Source organism: Dipodomys merriami, unplaced genomic scaffold (assembly GCF_024711535.1).
Source record: "Dipodomys merriami isolate MVZ:Mamm:240054 unplaced genomic scaffold, mDipMer1.0.p SCAF_533, whole genome shotgun sequence".
Taxonomy (NCBI): Eukaryota; Metazoa; Chordata; class Mammalia; order Rodentia; family Heteromyidae; genus Dipodomys; species Dipodomys merriami.
In genome coordinates this window covers 682,847-701,781 of record NW_027206106.1, presented here as the reverse complement: position 1 = coordinate 701,781, position 18,935 = coordinate 682,847, and the positions used below count along the sequence as shown (strand labels likewise).

At 60.9% G+C, this 18,935-nt stretch overlaps 1 protein-coding gene across 1 annotated transcript in view; it reads left to right on the top strand.

Annotated features, from left to right (window-relative positions):
• Window positions 1-18,935, top strand: part of LOC138811510 (dedicator of cytokinesis protein 2-like) — a 138,770-nt gene that overhangs the window by 48,797 nt on the left and 71,038 nt on the right.

Here is an 18,935-nt window from a genome sequence, read left to right as displayed (position 1 = left end):
CAGCGAGGTGGGGCAGCTATGGGACATCGGGTCTCCCCAGAGGGCCGGAGGGTGCCTTAGTTCTGGTTCCCGAAGTAGAATGGTGTCTCGAACAGAACGGCAGGGCAAGTACCATTTGGAGGTCGGCGCTGCGCTTCTAGCGTGAGTGTGAGAATTCCGGAAGGACCCCGGTAGGTCTAGAAGGCAGAGCATTGGCTGTGGGGTGCTCAAGCGCCAACTCTTCCCGGGGCTGGCGGCCGGGTGGAGAGGGCAGGGGCCTGGGAAGGTGCCGCGGGCAGCCGGCCCCGCGCGCCCCTCACGCAGCAGTGCGCCCCGGGGACCATTCCCTCGCGTCACCCAGTGGAGGCATGGAGGAGGCCGGACGCAGGGGAGGGGTCCCCCGAGGAGGCGTCTCGGCCGAAGTTCCCCCGGTGAGCCCGGCAAGCCGCGTCTGCGGCCTCGGAGATGCTGAGCCGGAAGGGGCCTTCCTGGGGGTCTCTGGGGCCACGGGAGCCGGGGTCAGACAGACGGAAGACCTGAAAAGGAAGAGAGCCTCAGTTCCGCCCTCCGCACCGAGCCTCCTGTCTCAAGCCCTTCCCTCGGCTCTCCAGGTGAGCCGGGAGCCGGTGGGATGCGGAGATCTCACACCAGCCGTCTGCCCGTCTAGTTCGGACCCCCAGGGTCAGCCTGGGCAGCCAGCGCTCTCCCTGCCTGCCGACGCCCGGCAGCCAGCGCTCTCCCTGCCTGCCGACGCCCGGCTATGGACACAGCGGTCCTCCGTCCAGCCTCCCCCCACATCCCCTACAGATTCCTCACCGCCATTCCCGCGTGTACCAACGCGGTGCGCGGGGTCTGCGCACGTGCACGTGTTCACAGTGCGCTTACCTCCCGGCCTGTGCATCGGCCCGGTGTGGGTGCGCTGCCCGGCATCCCCAGCCCGCCTGGCTGCGGGGACCGGGTGAGCGCGTGTTGGAAGCGTGGACGGTTGGGAGGAGGCAGAGGGAGGCCGGGGTGGGGGGGTGGCCGTCCCAGGGCCCCCCCCCCCAGCGTCAGGACAGCCTGAGGTCCCCCCTCAGAGACAAGTACACAAGAGCCATTCACTGAGCACCTGTGTTTATCACACGGAGGGTTTCCCACGCCCTACTCATAACAACCTGGGCCTCCTGGCTCCTGCCTGGTGGGGCCGGTGCTGCTCTGAGTGCCCTGTATTTGCAGGGACAGGGAAATGACCACTGCCCAGCAGAGACACACAGAGAGGAGAAGTCAAGTGCCTAGAGACACCCAGCTAGCGCTGGAACCAACCATGGGCCCCCAAAGTGGCTCTTCCCTTTTTGCCTTTTGTGTGGGTACTGGAGTTTGAACTCACGGCCTTGGGCTCTTGCTGGGCCTTTTTCTTTCAAAGCTGGCACTCTAGCACTTCAGCCATACCTCCAGACTCCGTTTCTGGCTGGTTCATTGGAGATAAAGAGTCTCCCAGACTGGTCTGCCCAGGCTGGCTTTGAACGGTGATCCTCAGATCTCAGCCTCCTGGGTAGCTGGGATGACAGGTGTGAGCCCCCGGTGCCCAGCTCAGAACCTGTGTTCAGAAGGCCCTCACCACTCCCTCACCAGCACATTTGATCCTGGTGCCAGAACCACGCAGTGTCAAACCCCCTCCCGAGCAGTGGGGACACAGGCCTGGGAAAGGAAGGTAGATCCTCATGGAGAAGCTGCAGCCCCAGCGTGTATGAGTAGCTGACGGGCGAGGAGGAAGTCTCGCATCACAGTCCTTCCCTCTCCTGCCTAGTTAGCCGTTCTCCTTTAGACATTTAAAAAATCACCTCCTTCAGACATTCCAGTCCCTCTCGCAGAGCGCTTATTATCACGGACAGATTTAAGTGTGGGCATGTTCTGAAGTCTTTGTCGGTATAAAGATGGGAAAGTTGAAGGCTGGGGGTGATGGATGGTGCGCACCTTCAATCCTGTTTACACTGGGGGTCCTAGGGGGGAGGACTGAGGTCTGGACATGAAGCACGAGAGGCCTAGGGGTGTGGCTCAAGCGGCAGAGCACCCGCCCAGCAGACAGAGGTCCCGAGTTCAAGCCCCGGTGCCACCACCACCGAGGAGAGAATGGGGAGTTGCCGTTGGGGGTGAGAGCGATGGAGCCAGCGTGGGACTCGCGTCCTTCTCCCGGCAGAGGCCAGGAGGCTGTGGACACTCTGAAGCGTCACCGATTCCCGCTCGGCTCCTCTCCCATTGCCCCGCGGCCACCGCCGCCTTGAAAGGAGCGACCCTCCGGGGCCCCGTCTCCCGGGCTCCCGCCGCCCCCTAAGCCGCAGGGTGTTCTCTGGCTCCGGCGGTTAGAGCCAGCGTCCCGAGCGGCTCCCCACCCTCTCGAGTGGGTGCCTGCTGAGAGCTAGTGCCCGCCCGCCCGTTCCGTCTGTCCTTCCCAGATGACCGCCTCGCTGAGCGCGGCACACGCAGCCCGCCACCGCGCCTCAGCCCACATGCGGTGTCCGCGGGCCGTTCCGGAGAGACCGCACGCTGCGGGACACAGCCCCCGGGCCCGGCCCGGGACACACCCGAGTTCTCTGTCTTGAGCTGGCGGTACGGGGAGTGTGAGGTGGGTTTGGCTGGTGAAGGACCTGATCTAGAATCTTCTACCCGCTAACTAAGGCCAGAACAGGTGACAGCCTGGTGAGGGTCCCGTGAAATGCTCAAATGGCCGGTGTGGTCAGTTCTAGACACGCCCAGGAAGGTTCTCAGGAAGGACCCGGCCGCACCCATGGGGCACTGGGGTGGGGGGTCCTCGGGCCTGCGCTCGCCCTGGCGCAGTGGCCGGTTCTTCTGTTGAGTTTATTTAGGCGTGGCGGGGAGGGCTCTCGCGGCGTGGCCGGCTGTGGCCCCTGTGCGGGGAAGAAGGCGGCCAGCATCGTCTCCGTCTCAGCGCTCTGCCTCGGTGGGCCCCGGGAGCCCTGGTTCCCTCTGCAGGCCTGCGCCGCCCCGGCCAGGGACGGGCTGAGTGAGCTGGGCCGCGTCTCCCCATGGAAGGGCCCCTCGCCCCGTGTTGACGGCCAGACGCAGCGGGCAGGGCGGCGCACTCGGCCCTGAGCTGAAGGCCTCTCTGGGGGCCCGTTGCCCACACACGGCCTTGCTCAAGTCTTCTCGCCATTTCTGTCTCCCGGCCCAGGTGGGGCCCGGTCACCCCATTTTCCCAACAGGGAAATCAAGTATGAGGGACAAGATCGGAGGCGTAGACTGGCGGGCCCCGAGAGACTCTGCAAGACTGGGTTAGAGCAGGGCTCTGGGGCAGGCCTGCGGGTGGCTGAGCCCCGGTGCGGCCACCGGCGGGGATCGGGAGGACCCCTGCCTCCCAGGACCCCCCCTCCCCCCGCACAGGCCTGCCTGCCTGCCTGCCTGCCTTCCTGTTTTCCTCCCTCCCTCCCTCCCTCCCTCCTTCCCTCCCTCCTTCCCTCCCTCTCTCCCTCCCTCCCTCCCTCTCTCCCTCCCTCCCTCTCTCCCTCCCTCCCTCCCTTCCTCCCTCCCTCCCTCTCTCCCTCCCTCCCTCCCTCCCTCCCTCCCTCCCTCCCTCCCTCCCTCCCTCCCTCCCTCCCTCTCTCCCTCCCTCCCTCCTTTCTCTCTAGCATAGCTCAGTCAAGCATCCCCCCGCTGTGTGTCACCGTGTGTGTCAGGTGAGAGGCACCTTTGAGTTCTCATTCCAATGACCAAGGTGGACCGGTGAGGGCCGTGATGGACAGGGGCTGACTCTGGTCAAAGCCAGGCACCGTGAGGCTCCCCGCGGCCCCTCCTCATCCTCAGGAGGGCCCCGAAACGCTGCTGAGAGGGGGGGGAGGAGGGTGCCGTGGATGGTGGGGACCGTGGCAGGGAAGGGCTGGGTGCCGGCACTGAGGTCCTCAGGAGCTGCCTTAGAGTTTTAATGCTGAGCCAAGCATTGCTTTTATGAAGCCGAGAATCAAATCTCTCAGCTTTGGGCTGTAATTAGGTTAAGAGCATGGTCTCCTAGGTCCGCCACAACTCCCGGAAGTGGTGATGAGCTGTGTTGAGCACTGTGGGGAGTGAAGCGATATCATCAGCTCGTTGTGATTTAATATGTAGAACCCGCGACTCCAAGTCAGGGTTCAGGGGTGAGAAGACACCAGAGAGACGCTCGGTGGTGGGGAGAAGAGCCACGGGTTCCCTGGGATGGAATTTAAGAAAAGAACAAACCAAAAATGACTGATTCAGTTTCTAACACAGCCATCTGCATACGCATCTATAAAATCCTATGCTGCATAATACACGCACATAAGCATGCGTGTATTCCTTGTTTTCCCCTGGAGTGAGTTTCTGAAGTCTTGCTAACTGGAATGCCCTCAGGTAACGTCTGTGTGTATGGTCTGTCCATCCGCCTCAGCCTCTAAGCCTCTACGGCCAACCGCAATCCTGGTCCGGTGTAATCAGACCAGCGACTCTTTAGGAGAAGTTAGGATTGGTGGTTAACTATCCCAACTTTTAAGTTCAGGGGACCAACGAGACCTGCACGAAGGCTGCCGTCTGCAGTCTGGCTGATTGCTAACGCAGACCGGCCAGGGCCGCCCCGTACCTGGCGTGGGGAGGGACGCCGGCCTTGGCAGGCTGCGGTAACTGAAGACCCCACCGTTCACCCCAGGCCGGCGGCTCTCACCCACCAGGCCCTGGGAGTATGCGTGTTTGATGTCCAGAATCAGACTGAGAGAGGCACGGGGCAGGGCGGGCCAGGGTGGGGCCAGAGGAGAGGAAAACCACCCTAGCTGTTTACACACAGCCCATGGCACTCACTGGGGTCTTCCTGGCTGCGGGGTGAACGTTCGTAGGTCGCCTCATCTTCGATTTTGAGCTGGGTTTTATGTTTACGGCGGCTCCTTTGGTAGCAGCTAGATTTACTAGGGCGTTTTTAATAGCTGGGCTGAACCATAAAGAATGTGGTTTTTGCTCTGTATGCAGACATGCCCTCCAGTCCCCGCACACAGGCAGATGTGTGTCCCAAGAACTCACTTCTCAGCGCTGTGTGCTTGCAAACCAGTCCCCAAGTCCGACATTGGCTTTCTGAATGTGATCCTGCGTTACAAGATGGACTAGGGTTGGGGCAGATTATAGATTTCCACCTGCTGGGGGAAAAACTTGCCTTAAATTCACAGGACACTGGGTGGCCACAGAAAGGGTTTTTGGCTGGTCTCCCTCCCTCCCTCCCACCCTCCCCCTCCCCTCCTTACATCCGTGCTTCCTCCCTTTGTTGTACATGCATATGGTACTTGGATCTGAACTCCAAGCCTTGCGTTTGCTAAGCAGGTGCTTTACCACCTGAACCACGCCCCCAGCCACGCAAGAGATTTTCATGTTAATTCTCACAAGATTTCTGGAGGGTGAGCCCCGTTGCCCTGCTTTATGGATGAAGCACCTGAGAAGCAGAGCGAGGAGTTCACCGTCTCCGTCTAGGTGTGCGGCCCCTGCGCTCCGCTCCACGGGTCCTCAACAGAAATAGAACGTCTGTTCCGTTCAAGCCAATGTCACCTTGCTTTGGGGGGGTCACTGATGACACCACTGATCCACACCCGGAGCTCAGACTGCCCGTGTGACCCCGTGGTCAGGCAGTGGTGGGATGTGGGGCCACTGTCCGCGGAGGGCGGTCAGCAGCCGGGCGCTAAGAAGCCAGGCATCTCCCAGCCAAGTGGCCGCACGGACTGTGTGAAGGGGCGGGGGGGGGGGGGAATGTCCTTCGTACCTTGAATTACAAGTTGGCAAGGTCACCACAAAGTCATTTAAAATTGCATCTCGAGACAGCTCGATGGCAAAGGCCGCCGCCGCCGCCGCCGTTGATTTATTGCTTACTCTTTTAACTTTTTAAAGAAGACCAGCAGATTGATCACAGCCCGAGGTGGGGACGCTTTCCAGGTCCCCCAGCCTGATTCATAACACGCCCTGACCTGCTTTCTGTGTCTCCCGGTGCGGGGGCTCCACCCTGCCTGCACCAGTGAGTGAGGCTGGGCGACCCGGCCGCCCAGGGGGCCGGGAGGAGGCTCACAAGGAAGGGACCCCCTTCAGCCTCAGCCACAGAGGGGGGAGGTCTCGAGGGGGCCTGGGACTGGGGCGGAGGGGAGGGGGACTGTGGACTTGGCTCAGCTCTCCGGAAGAGCTGCGGTCGACCCCGGAATCTCTGATAAAGTCTTGTTCCGAGGCCCTCTGTCACCTAGAGATTAGAAGGACCAGCAGAACCATGCACACATACACGTGCACGCGTGCACACCCACAGAGGACGCCTTCACACACTCGCTTGCCAACTGCCAGGCCGCTGCTGTTCGGGAGGCCGAATCTCAGTGATTGAATTTCGTGGCTGGGTTTGCTGCTCCCTTAGTATTTTCAGTTCATGTTACACTTACACTTTACACACACACACACACACACACACACACACACACACACACACACGCCCAAGTCTGATGATTTATTTAACAGGTCAGCTGTGCGCTCTGCATACAAACGGGGAATCAGAAAAGAGATCATGATTCATTCAGGAGCCGCCCGCCCGCCTCTCTCCAGCCTCACTAAGGCCGCGCCGTGTTTTCCTTCCCTCCCATCCATCCCGAGCCTGGGCAGTGGCTGGTGGCACTGCTGCGCTCAGAGCCCAGAGCCCTTCCCAGCGGCCCCCTGTGTCCAGACGGGACATTCGCTAGCCGACGTTTGCCTGTCTCCGTTCATGGCCTGCCGGCGAGGGTCCCTGAGACAATGCGAGATTAACACCTTCAGAGGACACCATGTCCTTTGGGTTTACCTGCACGGGGTGTGAAATCCCTGCTGTGCATGGGGTGTGAAATCCCTGCTCCTGTCCGGCTCCTCCCATCCGTCTGTGTGCCGTCAAGGGGTGCACTACTAAAGTCTCCCACAATTAGACCAGAAGCCGGCACCACACAAATGGCACCGAATGGCTTCAAAGGTTTAGACTGTGCCAAGGTGACCCAAGGGGCAGAGGCCTACCAACGGAGGCCTGCCAAGGGATCCGCGGTGGGCCGGGCCGAGGGCCGGGCCGTGTCTTCCCGCTGCATCTCTGTGGTGCTCTCCAGTGACGGTGGCCCTCCCTCAGATGCCCTCCTCCCAGCCTGAGCAGGAAAGGGCTCGGCTGATAAAGCTCAGGTTGTCGCTCTTCTAGAAAACGGCTTCCCCTGAAAGACTCGGGTGGGAGGAGCCTGCGGAAGAGGAGAAAGCAGTTCCCTTTTCCTGCCCCGTCCACACCTTTGGTTTTGTCTTCCGGTTCCAGGCCGGCCCATTGTGTGTCTTCCATTAGGAAATTCACCGGCATCTGTGGACGAAGGATGGTCCTTGTTTTGTTATTGTTGTTGTCGGCCGTGGGGCTTGAACTCAGGGCCTGGGCGCCATCCCCAGGTTCTTTGGCTGAAGCCTAGCACTCTGCCACTTTGAGCAGCCACGGCTCCTCTTCTGGTTTCTGAGTGGTTCATTGGAGAGAAAAGTCTCAAGGCCTTTCCTGCCTGGGCTGACTTGGAACCATGATCCTCAGATCTCAGCCTCCTGAGTAGCTAGGTTTATGGGCGTGAGGTACCGGTGCCCAGCTGATAGTTCTTTCTTCTCTGCCCAGTCTTATGGTTTGACTTTTGGGATTGTTGCTGGTTTTTACAAGGGGTCTTGTGGTGTGTATACAGGTTCAGGTGTGACTCCATGGGGTCTTAGTCATAAATGCTCTCCTCCACTTTAGGAATTACTGCTGTGATGAGCTCCATCCTCTTTGACAGAACTTTCCATGTGCCTATATGTGTATTGTGTGTGTGTGTGTGTGTGTGTGTGTGTGTGTGTGTGCACGCATGCGCGCCCGCATGCGCGCCCACACTCATGATTGAGGGAGATGGTACGAAACTCACGCGGTCCACTTCTTTGCCCAGTGCTGTCTGTCTTGAGTAAAGAATAAAGAAGTGAAGAGGAGGTTGTAGGAAGGCGACAGCGGCAATATAACTAAGGGCCGCGGGTTTGCATTTCTCCTCCCGGAACCCACTTTTTAAAATTATTTCAGTCAATTCATTGGAATGGATTACTTAATTAGCATTACTGTTTGTTAAAAGCCCCTGTCCCAGAGCACCATTTTAGAGCCTGCCATTTTGAAGAAAGTCGATTTAAAGGGCCATGGCTCTGTGTAGTTTTCAAGTGGATTCTTCCGGCATCCCCTGTCTCTTTTCCGCTCTCCTTGGACCCCGGGATCCCTCCAAACGCGTCCGTCATCCTGAAGGCAGGCCAAGTTTGGTCTTAAAAATGCTCTCCCATTTTGCCACTTGTGTGTCTCACGGAAGGACGGCCTGTGTGGCCTTATCCCGACAAGCTCGGGTGGTGCTGTTTTAAGCACTCCCTGCGTGTGTGCAGTGAGAGGGGGCTCTGGCTCCACCAGAGCTGGTGCGCTGAGCAGGCAGGAGGGAAAGGCGCAGGAAACCCCAGGGTCTGGGCCGTGCTATGCGGCAGGCCGGTGGGCCTTTCCATCCACGCGTGAAGGGGAAAACGCAGCCCCCCTGGGGGCCCTGGGCCGTGCGCGCGTCCCGGAGTGAGCCTCCACCGTCAGCCGGGAGCTGCGTGGAAACACACCGAGAGCCCGAGCCCCCGAGCTTCTTTGGCAGGACTTACACTTTGGGGGCGCAGGCACCCCTGGGAGGCAAAAGAACCGAGAGTGGTCAGAGTTTGAAGACTGGAGACTGTTTTATCTTGAACTGGGCCTTGGAGCATCTTGACATCAGCACTGGCAGAGAAGAGACTTCACACAGGGATGTGCTAGATGGCTAGCGTCTTGGAGGTGACCCATGGCCCTCGAGGCCCCGGGCTGTGTGATCTGAGCATTCTGGGCTCCCAGGGAGGGGTGAGGGCCCTGCAGCCATCTGGGCACAGCCAGGTTTTCCTCTGCTCGGCTGCGACCTTCGCCAACAGATCTGCCCACCCCACCAGCCCCACAGCTCACACCGGCCGGGATCTGTGCCCGGCTTCCCTCGGTCCCACTGGGTCCCACCTGGACCAGAGAATCTTCACGGCCCCAGAGAAGGCTGGTGGTCAGCCGGCGAGCGCACAGGTGCTCAGACGCTGGCCGTCTTCAGCCCAGCGGCCCTGATGGTTCACACCGGCCCCCCGACTCGGCATCTTTCAAGAGATTTAGAGCAAGTTCATAAACCCAACAGACCTAGAGAACTGGGAACAGCTGGCTGGTGAGACCTGAATGAATCCAAACGGATAGGAGGAGACTGGCGAGGGTGTGTGAGAGCGGGGGGGGGGGGGAGGTGGAGGGGGCTGTCCCCCGTGGTAAGTGACCTTTGCATCAGCAGAGATGTCCACACCCCCAGCCGATGTTCATCCCTGCCTCGGGGCGCTGTCAGGGTGCAGTGGAGCCACTGTCCCCATTCTGAGAGGCCGGGAGTCTCCGGTCTGCCATCAGTCATCCTCACATCTCCGTGGCTTTGGCTGGTTTCCGTTTTTGCTTGCACGCGTGGAGAATTGAGCCGAAGGACCGACCGAGAGATGGGGTCGGGGCTGGATCGGGACGGTCCCGGAGGATGCTCATTGCCTGTGTGTTTTGAGCGTTTAAAGGAAACCCTCTCCTCTGTGGTGTTCCGGCTCTTTTTTTCTAAACCATCAAGGGTGGAGGCGCAGCAGGGACTCACTGAGGAGCTGAGAGCTGCGCGGGCTGTGCGTGTGGGAGCCGGCTGCCAGGCTGCAGCCCCACAGCAAAGCCCATTAGAGAATGCAGTGTGGGTTAGAAAACTGTGAGGGCAGATCGTCACCCCGAAACAGTTTTGTGCTGAGTCCAGCGAGGTTCCGGAGGCCACGCTGGAGCAGCCACGCCGGAGCAGCCACGCCGGAGCAGCCACGCCAGAGCAGCCACGCCGGGGCAGCCACGCCAGGGCAGCCACGCCGGAGCAGTCACGCCGGAGCAGCCACGCCAGGGCAGCCACGCCGGGGCAGCCACGCCGGGGCAGCCACGCCGGGGCAGCCATGCCGGAGCAGCCACGCCAGAGCAGCCACGCCGGAGCAGCCACGCCGGGGCAGCCACGCCGGGGCAGCCACGCCGGAGCAGCCACGCCGGAGCAGCCACGCCGGAGCAGAGGCTGCGGGAGAGCGCTCTTCCCTGTTTTCTCCCGTGGGTCCCCAAATGCCATCTAGAGGCCCGCGGGGCAGCACCGAAGCCTGGCCAGGCAGAAAGTGAGACGTCAAAATGGACTTGAGGTCTTTCTGCTTCCCGGGGTTTCCGAGACCAGGTCCTCCCAGAAAGTGTGTTGGCTGGGAATTCTACACCAGCGGCCTGACTCCTCAGCACAGGACAAAGAACGCGAAGTGTGCGTCCAAACAGGAGCCTGGCCCCGGGGCCGACGCCAGCCAGTACAGAAAGGACCAGCCCCTGGTAGGGCCCTCGCTCGGGGTCTGCTGCATCATGCTATAATCCCGGCTTCCCTACTTGTCTCGGTATGGAAACTTCTAGAAACTTGGCCGTCTGAGTCAAAGGGACATAGGGGCAACAGCAGCATTGTGGACTGTTAGTCTAACGTCAGGTGCCTCAGTTTCTCCACCTGCAAAACAGAGAGAGCCCTCCCTCAGAATTCCCAGTGGGTCAAAGTAGGATATTTGCAGCATTCAGAACCGTGCCTGGCGTGGGGCACGGTTGGGTGGGTGAGGGGCGGCGTAGCTCATCAGAATGGGTGGGAGCGACGTTTGAGGGGAGCCAGGACTCGGAGCTCTGGGACGGAGCAGCTCAGGGGTTGAACGGGATCGGTGGTGTGCACCGTCTAGCCGTCGTGGGGCATGATGAAATCGCCGTGGAAACAGATCTGCAGCGGGGGGCAGACGCAGAGCTCCTTGGAGGCCTTGGAGGCGCGGATGGCCTGGAGTGGGGGGAGGGGTAAGATTGCCACAGGACAGGTGACCCGGCCAGGCTCTCCTGTCCCCCGGGACCGAGGAGGGCTTGATGTGAAGGCTGGAACCACATGGCACAGGGGACGGACTCACCAACTCTCAAAACGGGGACTGAGGAAAGAATTGTGGCCCTCAGCGGGGAGGCATTTCAGATCAGCACACTCGGGCAGCTCGCCCCCTCGGGGAAGAAACCCAAGCCTCACGAAGTAGCGCTTGGCGGCTTAAAACGATCATACTCATTTGCTTTGGACGGCACCCAGCATGGCTTGCCCGGGACCGCACCGGCTTCTGCCTGTCGTGGTACCGATACCGGTCGTGGCGCTCTGGTTTGAATGCTAAATGACCCCCTGCCCGCAGCCCCGTGGGGGGCAGAGTAGGTGCTTGGTCTGGAAAAGTGTCCCCACGCATGCCCTGCGCCCCGGAGGCCAGCCGGGCCCCGCTGAGCAGGCAGGACACCCCACCAGAAGATTGGCAGGTGAACTCGAGCGACACCCCGGGGCATGTCGGGGTACAGTGTCACAACCAACAGAGCGCGGGTCCTGAAATGGAGGCGTCTCCCAGGTACCTGGGAAGGAAACCCTTTTTGGAATATTCCCATAGATACAGGTCCGTAGGAAAGACACACAAGGGGAGGGGACAGCCGTCCAATTCAGGACGAGAGCTGAGGCGGACATCCACTGCACTGGCAGATGATGCCAGGGCCAAACATGGCCGCACAAGGCCAGCTTTGCTCCAGTGTGTTCTCTCCGATCTCATGGTTCCTGGAGCCGATCTTTTATTTTAGATGTAATTTAAACTTTAAAACAACGTTCCACAAGCGCATGGCTGGTTAGTTTTGTATTGGGGTAGACGTGAGTTTTCTAGGGTCACACAGGCGCAGGGGGACCCCCAAATGCGTGTTCTGGCTGGACGGTGCTGACCTGCAAGGTCTACGCGGATTTACTACGTTGACTCAACTCCCTGGAAACCAAACCCCACCCCTCAAATTTTACCCCCTCGAAATCCCAGACTGAAAAGTAACGGGGTGGGCTGTGAACCAACCAGCGCACCCCCAGCGGCCGCCCGTTCACTAGTACTGGGCGATCTGCCATTCTCGGGGGCCTGGGGTTAATTCTCCAGCGCGTGGGCAGTCGGATGCGTGTTGCTGGCTGCAGAGGGGGTGGACAGGCCTGTGAGCACCGTTACCAGGGAGTCCCTGGCCTTGCGGTCCAGGCTCAGGCGCACAGCATGCTCAGGGCCGCCAGGGAGTCTTTGGGCCCCAGTGAACGCGGCGGGCTGCAGGCCTCAGGCCGCAGAGACCGCATCACTCATCCCTGAGATTTCGTGGTCACTGCGGTTGGAACCTGAGGTCAACAATGACGATGGTCAGGAGGTGGAGCTGAGCACCACGGGCAGGTCTGTGGCTCCTGACCACCTTCCTGCTCTTCCTCAAGTCACAGCAAACGGCTGTAGCTTCACAACGGTCACTCGCACAGATCCTAGTGATAACGCTGTCAGGGTCTCGGGCTTAGAACCCGGGGCTTTGCACGTCCTGCAGTGCGGGCCCGTTGGGTTCTTGGGTTTGCCCCGAGGAGACAGAGCGGGCTTCGAACCTGGTGGCCGGGCTTCAGACCTCTTCCCTGCACCGCGCTAATGATTATGCAATTATTATGAACATGGAACGCATAATGCAATACACTGAAATGAAATATTATGTAAGATATAATTACAGGCCATTAGCCGTGTGGGCGCTCATTTGCACACTTTCATCTCCGAATGCCAACGAGAGAGAAAGCTTTTCCTAGAGTTAGTGCAGTCCCAGACGCTGGCAGAGAGAGTGTGGGCTAAGGTGGGCAGTAGACACTGTGAGGTGACAGTATACACTGTGAGGTGACAGTATACACTGTGAGGTGACAGTATAGATGTGAGGTGACAGTATAGATGTGAGGTGACAGTATACACTGTGAGGTGACAGTATAGATGTGAGGTGACAGTATAGACTGTGAGGTGACAGTATATATGTGAGGTGACAGTATAGATGTGAGGTGACAGTATACACTGTGAGGTGACAGTATAGATGTGAGGTGACAGTATAGATGTGAGGTGACAGTATAGACTGTGAGGTGACAGTATAGATGTGAGGTGACAGTATACACTGTGAGGTGACAGTATAGATGTGAGGTGACAGTATACACTGTGAGGTGACAGTATAGATGTGAGGTGACAGTACACACTGTGAGGTGACAGTATAGATGTGAGGTGACAGTATAGACTGTGAGGTGACAGTACACACTGTGAGGTGACAGTATAGATGTGAGGTGACAGTATAGATGTGAGGTGACAGTATAGATGTGAAGTGACAGTATACACTGTGAGGTGACAGTATACACTGTGAGGTGACAGTATAGATGTGAGGTGACAGTATAGATGTGAGGTGACAGTATAGATGTGAAGTGACAGTATACACTGTGAGGTGACAGTATACACTGTGAGGTGACAGTATAGATGTGAGGTGACAGTATAGATGTGAGGTGACAGTATAGACTGTGAGGTGACAGTACACACTGTGAGGTGACAGTATAGATGTGAAGTGACAGTATACACTGTGAGGTGACAGTATAGATGTGAGGTGACAGTATAGATGTGAGGTGACAGTATAGATGTGAGGTGACAGTATACACTGTGAGGTGACAGTATAGATGTGAGGTGACAGTATAGATGTGAGGTGACAGTATAGATGTGAGGTGACAGTATACACTGTGAGGTGACAGTATAGATGTGAGGTGACAGTATACACTGTGAGGTGGCAGTATAGATGTGAGGTGACAGTATACACTGTGAGGTGACAGTATAGATGTGAGGTGACAGTATAGACTGTGAGGTGACAGTATACACTGTGAGGTGACAGTATAGATGTGAGGTGACAGTATACACTGTGAGGTGACAGTATAGATGTGAGGTGACAGTATAGACTGTGAGGTGACAGTATACACTGTGAGATGCACATAGACTAATTTGCCTGCCCCGCTCTCTCTGGGACCCACGTAGACAAATGCGCACAATGCCAGGAAACCCAGCTATGAGTGGACAGGCTGGGGCGGACCCGGCACCTTGAGTGACTCCTCAGCGAGGTTGCCCTGGGCCTCACCGCCAGTGACCGTGATGGTCCCGACACACTGTGCGCAGGCTCCCCCTTGACGGGGCTCACCCCACCTTCCTGTCTGCACACGCGTCTAGAAAACAGCTCATAGTCATGTGCTAAGCTGGGGGTACTGAGCTGGGGGTACTGAGCTGGGCGTACTGAGCTGGGGGTACTGAGCTGGGGGTACCAAGCTGGGGGTACTGAGCTGGGGGTACTGAGCTGGGGGTACTGAGCTGGGCGTACTGAGCTGGGGGTACTGAGCTGGGGGTACTGAGCTGGGGGTTCTGAGCTGGGCGTACTGAGCTGGGCGTACTGAGCTGGGGGTACTGAGCTGGGGGTACTGAGCTGGGTGTACTGAGCTGGGGGTACTAAGCTGGGCGTACTGAGCTGGGGGTACTGAGCTGGGGGTACTGAGCTGGGGGTACTGAGCTGGGGGTTCTGAGCTGGGGGTTCTGAGCTGGGGGTACTAAGGTGGGTTGCTAAGCTGGGGGTACCAGGCTGGGGGCCTCTTGTCTCAGATGCTGACATGGGCATTAGCAGTGTGTTTGTACATGCACCCATGTGCACACACAGGCTCTTACAGGGGAGGTTTCTGGCCAGTCCCGCGCTGTACCCTCCTTGCTGTCTCTTTCTCGTGCGTTTCCTCCTGTGGGTTGGGTGCAGGCCTGATGGAGGACGCGTTTTCCCCAGGCACTGATCACCCTGGCGTTGCTCAGCGACAGGGCTGATGACAGGCTGTGGGAAGTCTCCCCTCTCCTTTGGCTGCCCGGGCGGCGGCCGGTTACACAACCTGCCTTTGGGTTTCCTCGGCCGCCCTCAGCCAGGATGAGTTTTGTGGCCTAAGCAATCCGAGCTCCCGGGAGACTACCCTCAATCTGCAAGCAGAAACCTCAGACCAGGCAGAGCAGAGCTGGAGTTATAACACCGTCCTTCAGGTGCGCTCTTGGCGTTTGCAAAGCCATGCGCGGCTGCCAGCTGCTCCAGACGAGCTCCCCTGCCCCGGCCCTGCTCCCCCTGCCCCGGCCCTGCTCCCCCCGCCCCTGCCCTGCTCCCCTGCCCCGGCCCTGCTCCCCCCGCCCCGGCCCTGCTCCCCCCGCCCCGGCCCTGCTCCCCCCGCCCCGGCCCTGCTCCCCCCGCCCCGGCCCTGCTCCCCCCGCCCCTGCCCTGCTCCCCCCGCCCCTGCCCTGCTCCCCCTGCCCCACCCTGCTCCCCCTGCCCCTGCCCTGCTCCCCCCGCCCCGGCCCTGCTCCCCCTGCCCCGGCCCTGCTCCCCCCGCCCCGGCCCTGCTCCCCCCGCCCCTGCCCTGCTCCCCCCGCCCCTGCCCTGCTCCCCCCGCCCCTGCCCTGCTCCCCCCGCCCCTGCCCTGCTCCCCCCGCCCCGGCCCTGCTCCCCCTGCCCCGGCCCTGCTCCCCCTGCCCTGGCCGAGCTCCCCCCGCCCCTGCCCTGCTCCCCCTGCCCCGGCCCTGCTCCCCCCGCCCCGGCCGAGCTCCCCCTGCCCCGGCCCTGCTCCCCCTGCCCCGGCCGAGCTCCCCCTGCCCTGGCCCTGCTCCCCCTGCCCCGGCCGAGCTCCCCCTGCCCCGGCCCTGCTCCCCCTGCCCCGGCCGAGCTCCCCCTGCCCCGGCCCTGCTCCCCCTGCCCTGGCCCTGCTCCCCCCGCCCCGGCCCTGCTCCCCCTGCCCCAGCTGAGCTCCCCCTGCCCCGGCCCTGCTCCCCCTGCCCTGGCCCTGCTCCCCCTGCCCTGGCCCTGCTCCCCCCGCCCTGGCCAAGTGTCTTTTGAACACAGAGGCAGAGGCACCCCCGCTCACGTTCCTGCTCCCTGCCCGCGGCCCCGGGAGCCCCGCAGACCACAGCCACCGGCCCCTCCGTGCTGGGGTGACATAAGCCCGCCGTGCACATTAGCTCCAGCCCTGAGCCAAGCTGGGAGAGGGAGGGGAAGGAGATGGAGGCATGAGGACACTGGGCTCTGGAGCTAGGAGGCTGTCTGCCCTTCCACTTGCTCCCTCCATCCCCTAGCTGGCCCGTGCCTTCCCTCCGCGGGACCATCCCCTCCACGGGACCATCTCCTCCATCCCCTCCCCTCCGCGGGGCCCATCCCCTCCATCCCCTCCGCGGGGCCCATCCCCTCCATCCCCTCCACGGGACTATCCCCTCCATCCCCTCCGCGGGACCATCCCCTCCATCCCCTCCATCCCCTCCACGGGGCCCATCCCCTCCACGGGGCCCATCCCCTCCGCTGGTTGTTCTGGCTCCCTCAGCCGTGCTGTCAGCAGGGCAGATCCGCCGGCCTTCCCTGCAGGGAGGAGGTCCGGGAGCACCGGGCCTGCCGCCGCTGCTCAGTTTGAAGGGTCCGCTTGCCTGCGTCTGGCGTGCGGTGGATGGGCGCCCCAGCAACCAAGCTGCCTTCCACCTGGTGAGACTCCACAAAGAATGGCTCTAAGTCTCGAGGACCGAACCCGGCCTGGGCCAGCACCCACCGGCCCCTCTCTGCCACGCCTCGTGTCTCCTCCCTCCTCCCTCCATTCTTTTCTAGGGAAGGCTAAAGGGGAGCATGCAGCGGGGAGGCAAGGTGACTCCCACTGCCTTTCCTAGAAGGGTGGGATAGGTGGGCAGGAGTCAGGCGCACAGAGCAGCAGCAGCCACGGGAGGGCCCAGGGCGCCGCGGGGGCAGGGAGAGGCGGAGAGGAATGGACCGGGAACTCAAAGCTGCAGTCTCCCGTGATCACGGCGAAAATCAGCTCAGCAGTCGGGCCAGGTGCTGGTGGCGCAGCCCGCCGTGTCTCCCTTGGCTCTCCACCTCTGGGGGATGTGGAGACTCAGATCCACGAAGGGCTGGGGCTGGGCACGGAGACGGGAAGCGCAGGGGCGGCTGCAGGTTGGCTCCGCCCGGGGGGCTGCTCTGGGCCGCCCCGGCCAGCGGCCAGCAGCTCCCACCTGCAGATCAGGTTGGCCAGGCCCGTGAGCCGTTCCTGCCCAGGACGGAGCAGCAGGGCCGCCATTCAGACCAGGGAAAGGGGTCCCCATCCACAGCACCAATGCCATCTGGGAGGACTTGGGGTCTCCCAGGATGAGTGAGCCAACGCCTCCGGCCAGTGGCACAAACTGGGCAGTGCCACCCACTCCCCAAGAATGGACAGATGGACAGACAGCAGGGTCTGAGCCCGCGGTGGACGCCTCCACTGTACAGTCCACAGGTTCGCTGTACTGAGTCCCCACCGAGCCCTGGGCCTCCCCGCCCCCCACCTGTGCCTCGAAGGCTGGAAAGACCGGCAGGGCCGGGACAAAGCACAGCGTGACACACGCAGGACACAGCAGCACTCACGGAACGATGCACAGCCCCATGCACGGCATTCGGGGGAGAGAAAGCCCTGAGGCAGATGTAAAGGTCCAAATGACCTAAGGAAGGCGTAAGAACTGGGAAGCAGACACCCAAGCCACCGACGGGCAAATCTTGATGTTCTGGGAGAATGGCGCTCAGGAGTGGGCGGCCGGGCGGCGATTGCAGCCTGCGAACGCACATCTAACGACGCTGTTAGGTTAAATAGTACACAAGTAATTACTCAGTGATGAGAATTATTAATTGTGCCCGTGAAGCTCACGCCGTGTCCCGGGTTCTTCAGGTCTTGCTTGAATAGTGGAATAATTAGTGGATAAATGCAGTACTAATTAGCCAAGACTTTCCTGGAGGTGGGCTGAAAGGTCAAACACGGAGGAAGAAAAGGAAGAAGAGGAGAAAGAGAAAAACGAGAGGAGGAGGAGGAGGATGGGGAAGAGGAGGATGGGGAGGAGGAGGAGGACGGGGAGGAGGAGGAGGATGGGGAGGAGGAGGAGGAGGACGGGGAGGAGGAGGAGGACGGGGAGGAGGAGGATGGGGAAGAGGAGGATGGGGAGGAGGAGGAGGAGGACGGGGAGGAGGAGGAGGAGGATGGGGAAGAGGAGGAGGATGGGGAAGAGGAGGATGGGGAGGAGGAGGAGGAGGACGGGGAGGAGGAGGAGGAGGATGGGGAAGAGGAGGAGGAGGACGGGGAGGAGGAGGAGGATGGGGAGGAGGAGGAGGAGGACGGGGGAGGAGGAGGAGGAGGATGGGGAAGAGGAGGAGGATGGGGAAGAGGAGGACGAGGAGGAGGAGGAGGAGGAGGACGGGGAGGAGGAGGAGGACAGGGAGGAGGAGGAGGAGTACGGGGAGGAGGAGGAGGAGGACACTGAGGATAAAGGTGGTCTCCAGTTCATGACCCCTTCCTAAGCCAAGGACCAGTGCTCCCCTCCCTCTGCCTGCTCCCCCCCCAGGCTCTGTCCCGGCCACGCTGCTGGAGCCCAAGGAGCCTTCGTGGTGCTCTCTCTCCTCCTGTCCACCGGGAGCTCCACTGGCTGCAGATGAATCAATGTCTGCCTGGATTTACTTGAGGTGCTGAAGGATGGCCCTATTAACAGGCGGCAGATAACTGGAAAGCCCTTTAAAAACCAGTGTCTGGCTGTAAGGGGCGGCCAAATCAACGTGTGCAAACTCGCGGGGTCAGGGATGAGCTGCAGCTGGCGGGGAGTGGCTAAGTTCCGGGTCCTTGGCAGGGGAGCGGAGGGGGCGCCTCTCCCCCGGGAGGGCTGGGCGCGCGTGGCTGGGCCGGCCCCTGCCCTCCGCTGTCCCGGGACAGGTCTCCCACGTTGGCGCTTCTTTATGGGATTGGTTTGTCATGAATGGGAGGAGGGCCTGGCGTACCCTGGTCCAGTCACTTTTTCTGGGGGGGACCCCGTGGGGCCACGGGGTGCATTTACATGCATGCTGGAGAAGGGGAACGCGAATTCACGGGAGGGCTTCTTCCTCCCATTAGAACCTCTGATGTGACCCAGGAGGCTGAGTGTAGGAGGGTCATGGTTCAAGGCCAGCCTGGGCCCAAGGGATATGAGAGCTCCAGGAGGGGAAGCTGGCCCCGGTGGTCTGC